Consider the following 13,164-nt stretch of genomic DNA (forward strand, 5'->3'; position numbering starts at 1 on the left):
CTGTGTTTTGCTGATAAATATGATTGACTGAAAAAAGATTCTGGCCTTAAAAGAGAAATGTATAGGCTGAACAGAGGCACACAGCAAATATTTTATGTAAAGACCACAAATACAGTGCTAGTGAATCTGAGAAGAATATTCAGTTTAACTTCAGGTTTCTTCACTGAGTCAGTAGGTAGGAAGTTCAATTATAAGAAGTTTCATAGGTTATTTTAGTATTTTGTAAATAATTGTAATTTATTCTTACAGTGATGAAATTGTATGAAGTAGTTCAGTGAGAGACAAGAAGATGTGAAGTGTACATGGGCAAAATTTTAGATCCGCTGACCTGTGAGTGAATCCTAGTACAGCCAGAAATGATCCATGCAAATTTGTGTAAATTATTTCACATCTATGAGCTTCGATTCCCCAGCCTGTTAGATGGAAACACCATAGCACAAACCCATAATATCATTACGAGGATTAATGAGCATGGTGTATGGTAAGAGAAGACAGAATATTGAGAGGGAATGTCAAGTCAGCAATGGAACTGGAGTAACAGGAGATGCAAGAAGGAAGGAAGATTTGCAATCCAATAATGATTATTTTGGAATACTGACACATCCTTAGGCTTAATATATGTGGCCAGAGTCTATAAACTAATAGGTCCGTACAGCCAGTGGTGGTCTTGCAGATATGTCTTGCTTGATGACAGTGTTTAATTTTGGAATGTGTTTACTTGGAAGAGGGTCCTATATTTGCCATTTGCCACCAATGGTCTCATCATTTTCTACTGTACTCAACCCATCTGGATTCTCTCATTTCTATCTCTCTGGTCTCTCCTGGCTTTGGAATTTTTGACCCATGTTTGGCAAATAAAAGAAAATAACCATTCAAAATGAGTCCTGAGATTTCAAATGATCAATTATGTGGCAGAATTCATGTTATACTCCCTAAATTGACTGGCAGAGAGGTTTCATCCTACATGCCAGGTCTCTTGATTGGCGGCAACTGCCCCAAATGTATGTTATGAAGCTTCTGAGGCCGCTGCCAAGTTCAGTGTTCCAGAGGGCAAGAAAGAGACAGCTGTCCTATGCCCTACTTCACTTGTCCTCAGAATGCAATCCACGAGCATAAGCAACATATTATTCGATTTTTTCCTATGCCATTTCATATGGTAGTCACCAGCCACATGTGGCTGCTAAGCATGAGAAACGTGACTAGTCCAAGTTGAAATATACTATAAGTATAATACACACACCAGCTTTCAAAGGGTTGCTACAAAACATAGAGTGTAAAAATCTCATTAATAATTTTTAATATTAACTACGTGGTAAAAAGGTAATATTTCTGATATATTATGCTAAATACAATATTAAAATTGATTTACCTTAAAACACTTTTTAATGCAGCTGCTAGAAAAATTCAAACTTACATATGTGCCTCAAATTATATTTCTGCTGAATATTATTACATATTATGTGTCTTAATATATAATATAATGATGTAGTAATGGTAAAAATAGTTACTGGCCTTCATTTACATTATTTGTGCAATTTCTATTGAACTACAGACCCCACCAAAGTATTATTTGGTTCCAAAAAATAAAAGGAGATAACTCTCAAAAGGAAAAATAATGAAAATTTCCAGTAGAGATTCTATTTATCTTTTTAAATTCAATTTTCTCAGTGTTTTTATTGCTTTATTTATTTATTTTTCATTTGTATAAACTTATGGGGTTTTATACAAAGTGTAATTTTGTGACTTGCACAGATTGTAACATAGTGGTAAAGTCTTTTGACCTTTTTTCTCAGTGAAATTCTCAAAGTGCCTTCCTCGCCACACACAAACATCAACTGAGAATCACTGCTCTAGAAAGGGTCAGCAAACTAAAGACAATGAAAAAACATCCACCAGCCACATATCTATGTTTCCATATTGTATATGGCTCCTTTTGCATTATAATGGCTAGGCTGACTAATTGTGACAGAGAGGATCCCCAAGGGGTCCTCAAAGTCCAAATTATCTACTATCTGGCCCTTTACAGAAAATGTTTGCTGACCCCTGCTCTAGAACAACAATTTGAAATGGGTTTTCCTAAATTAATCCTCATAACAGACATTTAGGTCAGTTAACAGATGCAAAAAACTGCTTAGGAAGACGTTTGGATCACAGTGTTACAAACCACAGATGCGTTCAGAAATAAAACTTTATTTTCTAGCTTCTAAAAAAATCTTCAAATTGTTTTCTTTGAAACCATGCTTTGTAAAATGAGATCCTAGGGGCAGTGTTAAGAGACTGAGGTTTATTTGAGGCTGAAATGAACAAACATAAAGGGGAAGACTTCAGGTCCTCTGCTCTGCTTAACATTCCACACAACCTCATGTTTTACTGACACTTTCCCAACCTAAAAATGGACATCTGAATTAATGGTAAATTACTGAGAATTTCCTTACACAGATCATAAGCATCCTAAACTTTTGGTTGCTTAACTAATAGATATTTTTGTAAGTTTTGATGAGAAATTGAAGCTACGATATTGCTACATTTGTCATAATAGGTTTTTTTTTTTTTTTCCTTATGAGTTGAATCTAAATCTTCTGGCTTTCTGAATCCATCAGAGGAATCTTCTGGTTTATGGTTTATGAGTCATCACATAAAAAGTACAGAGCTCCAAAAACTAAACTGGTATTATGTTTGGGGAAATAAACTCCAGAGGTTAATAAAGCATTGTTTCACCCTTCCAAGACCTAACTATCATATTAAAGGTTGCAGATGTTCATTTCCCAGTTTTATTAGTCTTCTTCACAATTGGTTAAAAAGAGAAAGAAAAGAAATTACAATTCTAATTGTGACTCTACTTAACTAGTTCAAACTGATTTAAGTACAAACATCTGAAAACTCAGCAACCATTTAAAAGTCTATTTGAGCAGTAGATCATAATTCCTAGGAGAAATGGAAAGGTGCTTTATAGTCTAATGCTTCCTTTTGAACTGTACATCACTTTTTTCTGTTTAGAATTCATTTGAATGCAGAAATCAAGCTAGGTTCCCTTCATTGGAGACACTCCAAATATTTTGACAGTTATTTGAATACCATATTGACAAGCCCATTATATTTACTGGTTCTAAAACAAATAATTTCCACATATCCTAAGCTTTAAAACTCTTTAGCAGAAATTATTAAAAGATTATAAAGTGTTTGTCTGTGCATTTTTAAAGGGAGGGATTTGTGACTTCTTAAAATAGGAAAATATTTGAATAGCAGCTATAATTCTAGTATATTCACAAATCAGTCATTAAAATGCATAGAGCAGAGATGTTGCAGCTGTATACAGCTTTTATTATTCAGACTGCTAAATGGGTGAAACATATATTTTAATTTAATGTATAATGCACAACTCAGAATGAACCAGAATGATTCTTCCTCCCATCTCTCCGAAGGAGAAGCCAGAGATCCTTCAACGAGTTGCTGATAATTCATCCTGGATAACAGCCAGTTGAGATTTATAGAATATGCCAGCATCTCTTCATAAAACATTGCAGGACCTGGCAGAAGTTTAGTTAAAAAAAAAAAAAGCTCATAATATTTCTGCTTTTATTTATATATTTTCATCAGGGATTTAATTGCTAAGCATTCAGTTTTGGTTATCAATTATGGCCCAGTGAGAACTTCAGCAAATACAAGAGTGCCTTCCCATTTTATTATTGTTAGAATAGAAGGCCTAGGTAGGGAAGGAGCATTTAAAGACCTCACCTAAGAGACCTACAAAGAACCTCAACATTACTAATAAAGGGCAGGAAAAAGTCCAAAAAAGGATGTCCATTCTCATTTAGTAATCTTAGTAAGTCAGTGGTGGTATGTTGGAAAGCACAAGAAGTTACATGACATCCTTTATTCAGAGTGTGATAAGATTCTTCTATTGTGAATAGGCCAGGCTCCTGTCTGAAGGACTATGGCTGGAGAGTACTACTGTTTGCATAATGGTCAAACTTTCTCTTCAGCCCTCGGGATGTCATCTTGAGCCTCTTGCAAAATAAAACCTCTCTCTTTACAGTTTCAGTACAAACAAAAATGCATTTATGGCTTCTCACATTGCTATAAACACTTGTAGTCTATTTTCTTTGCTGAAATATAAAGTTCTCTCCAATAGCAATTTATTTTTTTCTTAAGGGTTCCAACGACCTCTCACTGGAAAGCTAAACTTCTCTTCTACAAGACAAATCTCGGTGTTAGAACTTAACTAATTTAGTGTATTTAATCAGAGGCTCTGAAAAATAATTTTCTTGTGTCTTTTCATGTCTAGAGATTTATACCAGCACTTAGTCTCTCAGAAAGGACCATGCAAAACTTCATGTCAGTTCTGTTGACTTTTGGATTTAGTCAATTCATGGTGATATCAAGGGGGGATTTATCTTTTAGCATTATGGGTAATTTCAGCAGAGAGAGGAACAAATTAGGGCTGAGGTTAAATGGTCTTGGGAGACTCTGAACTTGACTTAATTGAATTGGTAAAGCAAACCATGACATACAATAGCCCTCAGAGCGATGAGTGCCACGTAATTCTTTGTGCTCTCTGATGCTGCCTCAGCCCTTAGGCTGGTGCCTGCTGGAATCTAAAGACCTGTTAGTATTTTCAAGAAGCCCAGATTCAACATGAGATCCTATGGTATCTCTTCTAGGGTTTGATCATTTTAGTCATCAGTGATATGGCCTCATATCTCCCATATTTAGACTGGTTGTAAAATATTCTCAGTATTTATTCATGTTTTATCCACTACTTTATGAAAGGGATTTGCAAGTCCTTGTAATAAAGAAGATAAATCTCATAACCTTAATAAAATGTAAAATGAATTCAGGACCATGAAGAGGTAGAATAGGTAAATATGCTACCTCCTGGGGCTTACAGAGTTGAAATTGGACTTGACACATGAGTTGGTGTTTCTGGCTGACAACGTAAGAGGAACACAAGCTATGATCCACACCAACTGTTTACTTTCTCTCATCTCTTAAATACATATGTATCTGTATTATTCACATCTGTACGATGTTGTAGCCCAAGTGCCTTATATGTTTAAAGTTCACAGTTTCTTCCTATTTAGTCAAAAAAGAAGCAAGAAAAGAACAGAGAAGGTCCGTAAGATTGTTCTTAGTAATACTGATTGGTCCTTCCTTTATTAATTAGAGAAAAAGCTCATTCAAATCCCTCCCAAGACCACCACTGATACCTGTAGCATTGGTCTCATTCTACTTCTCCTGGAACCTTCTTCATTATTTAGCTATTTTCTATCTTGTGCATCCTGACACCCTCTCACCTCTTTCCTTCTGTTTATATATATATTACAGGTTGCTCCTATAATAGTAAAGAGGCTTCTTCCACCTGTCAGCCTCATTTTCAAGTCTACTATCCCCATCTCTCTGCCTCTTTCGATGACCAAACTTCGTAAATGAAGAGAATATTCTTACAGACTACTACTCATTCTCACTTCCTTAATCTTCTGGATGCTATTGCTACAACCTCTCCAACATTTACCAAGAAAACCTTGCCATTCGCTCCCTCTTTGCCAGGCTGAAAACCTCTTCCTGCCTCCTCTCCAGTCCAGAGCTTCAGTTTGTACCTAAAATATCTCAACTGCTGACCCCAATCTCTCTTCCTGCCAATGCATTGTCTTTATTTCTATCAGAGTTAACTTTCCAAGCAAAAGCTGGATTATGTCACCTGGAAATATTAAGACTTTCCCCAGCCTGAATTTGGCCTTATCTCTAGATACGTCCTACATGTACACAGGTATTCACTCCTAAGGCACACACTTGGAGCCTTACCCAGTAAAAGCCCACTCTACAATGACATTGTTCTACCTAGAATATCCTTCAGCAACATGTCCATTCAGCAAAGACCTGATCTTTAGTTCTCTCCAACTCCCTCTCTCTTGCCCTGAAGAATTAATGCTGTGCTTGGCCAGGGCACTTGATGAGATCGCTTGTCAGTTGTTTGCTTATTATGTCTCTTTTCTGCTAAAATGTAAGCTCATTCGAGGAAGAAAGCTTATCTTATTTCCCTTTGAATCTCTGTTAACTTTGTAAATGTTCAATAAATATTTAGCAAATTAATTATCATGTTAGTCTAATGTTATTATTTTACTACTGAATCTGACTATGGGTGTATAGGCAAATTTATAATATATTCCTGCAGTATCGTCAACTGCCCTTGGCTGCCCAGAACTTTTCATGGGCGTATTGTTACTATCTATACCCTAACATTGACATGCAGGCCAGAGATGACCATCAAAATATTCAGTATTACTACTAGCCACATTTCATTTTTAATGTGTGATATTACTTTGCCTAAAATTCCATGGCTATGAAATGGCAGTGCCCAGATCTGGATCAAAGGAACAAGGATTGTGTGTGCTTATTCACTTGGCTGAAAAAGAAAGGTTCACATCAGAGGATGGTTTTATTCTGTTGTAGGTTGACTGTTTGGTTTATTTTGTTTGTTTAAAAAGAGCAAGTTAAAATAACAGTGTTTTGGGAAGACAATGTCCAGTTCTGTTTTCTGAAGTAAAAGTGTGAACCTCTGTCCAGGCCAAGGGAGAAAGGAAGGTGGTGTCTGTGAGAAGGAAGAAGTTTGAAAGCCTCTTCAATCTCCCTTTTTTTTTTTTTTTTGAGATGGAGTCTCGCTCTGTCGCCCGGGCTAGAGTGTAGTGGCATGATCTCAGCTCACTGCAAGCTCCACCTCCCAGGTTCATGCCATTCTTCTGCCTCAGCCTCCTGAGTAGCTGGGACTACAGACGGAGTCTTGCCCTGTCACCCAGGCTGTAGTGCAATGCCACAACCTCGGCTTACCGCAACCTCCGCCTGCCGGGTTCAAGCTATTCTCCTGCCTCAGCCTCCCAAGTATCTGGGATTACAGGCACCTGCCACCATACCCAGCTAGTTTTTTGTATTTTTAGTACAGATGGGGTTTCACCATGTTGGTCAGGTTGGTTTCAAACTGCTGTCCTCAGGTAATCCACCCACCTCTGCCTCCCAAAGTGCTGGGATTACAGGCGTGAGCCACAGTGCCTGGCCACCTCTTCAATCTTCACACACACTGTATGAATCTGCTCTTCCTCAGACTCCAAAACAAAGTCCTGAGACTAGGTTTGAGTTTTAAGTTTGCCTCTTTGTGACCCTGCTAATAAATTTAGTCTGTGTCTTTTGTACAGTACCTAGTTTGGTATCATGCTTAATTAAAGGTTTGTGCTAATTAATAATAAAGTAGGTAAATCGGAACCTTGAGATTTCAGTTCTCTATTCCATTGCCTCTCTCTCTCTCAGCCTGATTGAAACCTTGCTCATTATCTTCCTGCAATTAATTCCTTATTCCTGAGGCTTCTTCCTGTTATCCCAAGAGATGAAGCTCCTGGATAGAGACCCTCATCAAGATGATTAGGTCACACTGCATTTACCAATTAAACAATAGTTAGTTATTGATTTCTACTGAGAAATGAAAATGATTAGCAGACCCTTTACAGAGAGAGCTATCATTCTAAGAAGTTACCATTTCATAGTTCTATTTCTAGAGAATTACTTGGCATTTTCTTAAGGTCAGATGGGATACCATAGTACTAACTATTTAAGAAGATAAATCTATACCTTATCACTATTAGAGAATGCTCTCAGGGCCATTGTTAAAAGCTCATCATATAGACACAAATATTAAACTTTTTATGCATGAATAATGCAATGTTATAAAAAAGTGCACCATTAACTCTTCATTATGTGCATTTCTTTATGGCCTCATTAAAAGGCTCTCCGTCTCTCACTATCTACATATATGCACATACCTGTGTGTGTGATCATATGTACACACATGTATATATGTATACATTTGTTTGTATGCATGTATGTATGCGTTATATATACAAACTGTGTTTTACGGACACATATTGTATGTTCTTAGGACCAAAAGTGTCTTGTCATTCTACAGTAAAAATGATTTCTAAATAGATAAACCAGATAAACATAGGTTTGCCTCAGTAATCAATGGCTATATTTAGCATAATATCCTTATCTTACTGTGATTCATTTATTGCCTGCATCTCTTTCGTTTTCTCTCTCTCTCTATATATATATATACATATATATGTATATATATATACACCCTCATTTGCATTTGGAAATAGATTGGTTTTGCTGGATTTGAACCTACAAGCAAAGAGCACAGAACTGCCAACCAATGTGGTATACATAATACCAACAGTGTGTGACGGGCTTTGAGATAATACATTCTCAACTGTTTTTATAAGGTTACATGCTTACTTCATGTATTATAATAAAAATATTTGAAAACACATAAGATTAATGATTTTATAGCTAAAATGCTTAATATAAAGCTAAGCAAAAATTGAATTGAATTTGATTTAAGAAAATATTATCGCTATGGAATAAATTGTGAAGAAAATACAAAAATGATAGGAGTAGATGTGGGGTAGAAAACAGATTAGGTTCAGGAAGAAAGAGGACTAGTAACAGTTGATATGTATACAGCATTTACATTACATATAATATCTTATAAATGCTACCATATCTTTTCAAATTTTAAAAACTAAGACTCAGTGACATTAAGATTTCCCAAGTCCACATAGCTAAAAAAATTGAATTCCAAGCCTGTGTGGATCTAAATTCTTATTCTTCCCACTCAAAAATGTAATATATTTCTTGTTTTAAAAGCTGAAAATATTTTTTAAAGTAAATATGTACAAGATAGGGGACTTGTTCATGAAAGTGAGAAACCACCATAATTTTCCTGAGAATTACACCTAGATTTTGAGAACATTTCTCTGCGATATTAAGCATCTGAGCAATTTTTTGCAGAGTGTGACATCCCAGGAAGATTAAATATGCTTGTTCATTGAGTTATTAGAAAATAAACTGTTCTTATTCTTTGGAAGTCACGATGCAGCTACCAAATTCAGAAGCAGAATATAGACCACTGTGAATAGGCAGGGTTTTATGCTGTGGTTCACATTGCTCACTATACATATGGGCTATCCCAAAGAGGAGGAAAGGATGACCCTTGCTGTTGAGATGTTCATCAAATTATTGTGAATTTAAAAATAGAAATCAACTGCAAAAATGTATATTTTTGCTGAGAGGAGTAATTCAGACTATGTATGTGCTACTTCTCAGTGAGGAGAAAGCAATGGCAGTCAAAGTATTTGGGCAAACACTTTTAGAGAAGGCAACATTTTGGTTTGGAGGGGACATAGTATAATATTGATAACATGGACTTGGATATCATAGTAATAACAATGATAATAATAATAATCAACCTGGGTGTGGATCCCGGCTGGCCTCTGTAGTACACATCTGTGGTTACTGCCACCCCGGGTGAACTCTCCACTTTTCTGGTAACAGCTTCCCACTTTGCTCTGGAAATCAGCCCACCATTATACTGAGTCCTGTGTTTGGAGGGAGGGCCTTATCTGACCCCTGTTCCAAGGTGGGTGAGTGACCCAAGCCTGACCATCTCAGCATATTCTATCCTGTGAACATCAAGGATGGCTATGTGAGTAATTGGTCCAATCAGAGCCAGCCCCAGGACTTTTTGGAAACTGCTAAGAATGGAGATTGTCACTTTCACTGAAGATGATGAGTAAAGCATCTAAGTCTGGCTGCCAGCCGTCATCATACCACCACGAGGGAAACTGTTTGCCCGACAGTGGAGCCAACACATCGGGAAGCTGTGATGGGTAATGCGAAGGAACCAAGTACCAATGAGCCTACATTTACGTTCCTTCAATCAAGCCATATCTGAAGCCAGCAAGAACCACTGAGGTTTTGATTATGTAAGTCAGTAAATCACACCTCCCTATTTTTTCTTTCACCAATTTAAGTTTGGTTTCTATTTCTCACAGCCAAGAGTGTTGACTAATATGGCTAATTACCATTGGCATGTCCGTAGATGAGTGATATGCCTCTGAAGGTTTCTGTAAGGGTTTTTAAAATAAAATACTGCATGTAAAAAATTCAGCACAATTTTTTATTCGTTGACAGGGAAAGTATGTGCTGAAGAATAAATAAGCTGCACTGAGAGTTCAGTGTAGCTTATTTGGATGCCAAACAGAAGTGCAAGAGAAGAAGAGGCCAGCGAGCGTGATAATCTTGCTCCCCAGCAGATCCTCTCAATTTTCAGGTCTAAAGAAACTGGTCTGGAGTCGAAAGTGACAAGGCTAAGAGCAGGGAGGAGAAATGGGTTAGGTCATGTCCATTTATGTCAATCACTTTCACATTCCAAGGTATAGTATTTCAAATGAAAATCCTTCGACAAATAAAGGAAACAAAATAGGTCACTTGGGCCATAGTGAGTCTTTCAGGAAAACCTGTTCTGGCACAATCAGGCTAAGCTAAATCGTATTGTATAAAACTATCATATGACTTGAGAATAACATCAATGGAAGTAATTGGGGGCTTTTTGTTGTAGTTCTGTGGCCTATTTTACACACTTCTCTATTGTAGAAAGAAATTAATAATGACACAAATTATTTTAATTATTTCCTTCTAGTGCATAGTTTGATAATCAACAATTTAAATAATGTACTTATATTAAAATATTATTATATTTGAAGCAGTGTTTTTTGAAGTTCTATAGAATTCAAAGTGTAGTCTTGAGTGTTTAGTCTCAGTAAACAAGATCAAGCTCATTATATGTATCCAACAGCACAATCAGTGGGGGTATGATAAAAAAAAGAAAATTCACTTACATGCTTTAGAATCACGATTCAGCATGTACATTTAAAATAAGATTCAAAATCATTATAATCTGGCTATTAATAGTACTTTCCTTGTGATTTGTTTTTTTAAAAGTAGATATGGCCTCTATTTATATGAATGCAATTCAACTAGGAAAAGTTAAAGCTTTATACCAACAAAAAATGTTTCAGGGATTTCAAACACTAGACATTAGTCAAATACAATATGATGATTCTTGTCATTTACACTTGGAAACTCAATTTCAGAGGTACAATAGGGTATTCAAATGTAGACATCGCAATGTACATTTTTAGGTTTGGCCATGCCATTTAAAAAAGAAATATGAGGACAAGGAACACGATGCAGGGATAGCAGGATTTAGTTATCCTTGCTTAATTAACTTGTAACAATAAGAGACCAAAACTGATGATGTTTTAGTTAAAGTCTCAAGTGTTTTACAAAAATGATTCTATTAAAATACTAATGTTGAGCAAGTGACATCTGTTACCTATTAACAGGAGTGTAAGTTTGAACACTTCTGCCCGCTGTATTTTTATTTATTTATTTTAGACAGAGTTTCGCTCTTGTTGTCCAAGGTGGAGTGCAATGGCGTGATCTTGGCTCACTGCAACCTCTGCCTCCTGGTTTCAAGAGATTGTCCTGCCTCAGCCTCCTGAGTAGCGGGGATTACAGGTGCCCGCTACCACTCCCAGTTAATTTTTTTTTTTTTTTGTATTATTAGTAGAGACGGGGGCTTCACCATGTTCGCCAGGCTGGTCTGGAACTTCTGACCTCAGGTGATCCACCCACCTCGGCCTCCCAAAGTGGTGGGATTACAAGCATTAGTCACTATGCCTGGCCTGCATCTTGGTAGGGGAGTCACCAAGGAAAACATGGTGTAGTCAAGCACCGGACAGAATCACATTCTACTCACATAGAGAAGAGACAGAGCAATATCAACTTCGCGAGTGGGTATATGGATTATTTCCTGAGTTGCCATAGATACATACAACTGGGATTCTTTTTAATCATACTTTAGAATTTCCTCTTGAATCATACATTAGATTTTAGTCTAACACCAAAATGGTTCAAGCCTTGGAGTTAACCCCAATGATGATATATTCATTTAAATTCATTAAGTAAATATAATAATTTCTAAGCAGCATTCTCCAATAGAAATAGAATACATTAAAAACTTTTTAGTAACTAGATTTTTTTAAGTCAAAAGACACAAGTGAGATTAATTTTAACAATATGTTTTATATAGCACAAAAGATTCAATATGTCATAGTTTTAACTTCATTAATATACAATTTATAAATGAGATATTTCTTTTTTGTTTTTTGTCCCGACTTTGAAAACCCAGTCTGTATTATATACACTGATAGCAGGTCTCTGTTCGGGCCATCCACACTGTGTTACTGACTTCTTACTGAGCAGCACAGTTCTAGAGGGATTAGAGGTTCTTGTTCTGACCACAATTTCCTTCTTTGAGAATTAGCACACGGCAGCAAATGCAACATATTCACAGCGTTTCATCATATTATATTCCACGATGCCTATCGTGGAAAACCATTAAGAGAAAACAGTATCTCAAAATTCCAGAACACAATCTGAGAACAATTTGGGGAAACAATAAGACCCATAGAATGTGAATGAAATGAAGGAAAATAAAACCAGGGACTAGATGCACATCTAATAATCTCCCCAGTCCAGTGACTTGACACATCAGAAAACTGGATATTCTTACATTTTCACTAAAACATGAAGCATACAAAATTGTGAAAGTAAAGTAGATTCATTAAATTCTACCAGGCTAAGAAATGCAGGCTTTAGCTGAGTCTGGTAGTACAATTTTTGAGTTTCTAATTACAAGAGTAGTCATTTCAGATCATATTTGCTGTGAAATATTTATCAACTTTCTAATATATGTGTATGTGTGTGTATACACATATATTAGAAGCTTTTACAGACACTTCTCTTTCTTTGGTTGGCAATAACGACACTGCATTGACACCCATAGCACTCTGTCAATTGCTCTGGGGAAAATCACTTGTAATTATAGAGACCCTTCCAACAAACCTCAATTATTCTTTCTCTAAAGTTTTTCTTTGTACAGTCTTAATATATCCTTTAACTACTCTGCACTTATTTAAATTTCCTTTTTTTTTCTCTCAAGGCTCTTTCACACTTAAACTCTTACTTCAACTCTATATTTAATCACTCCTACTTCTCCGTCTCCATAAAACACCCAGTTTAGTAGGTGAAGGGACTGTGGTATGAGGAAAACCCATGGGTTATGAACCCATGTCCCTGCCCGTAATAGTGAGAGACTTTGGTCAAGGTACTGAATCTCTCTGATTTGCTTCAAATCTATAAAACGGAGATGAGATCTAGTGCGTTCATAACATCCACCAACAACGCATGGCACATATGCTAATTTTACCC

This window comes from Trachypithecus francoisi, unplaced genomic scaffold (genome assembly GCF_009764315.1).
Source record: "Trachypithecus francoisi isolate TF-2019V2 unplaced genomic scaffold, Tfra_2.0 Lachesis_group2, whole genome shotgun sequence".
NCBI classification, from domain to species: domain Eukaryota; kingdom Metazoa; phylum Chordata; class Mammalia; order Primates; family Cercopithecidae; genus Trachypithecus; species Trachypithecus francoisi.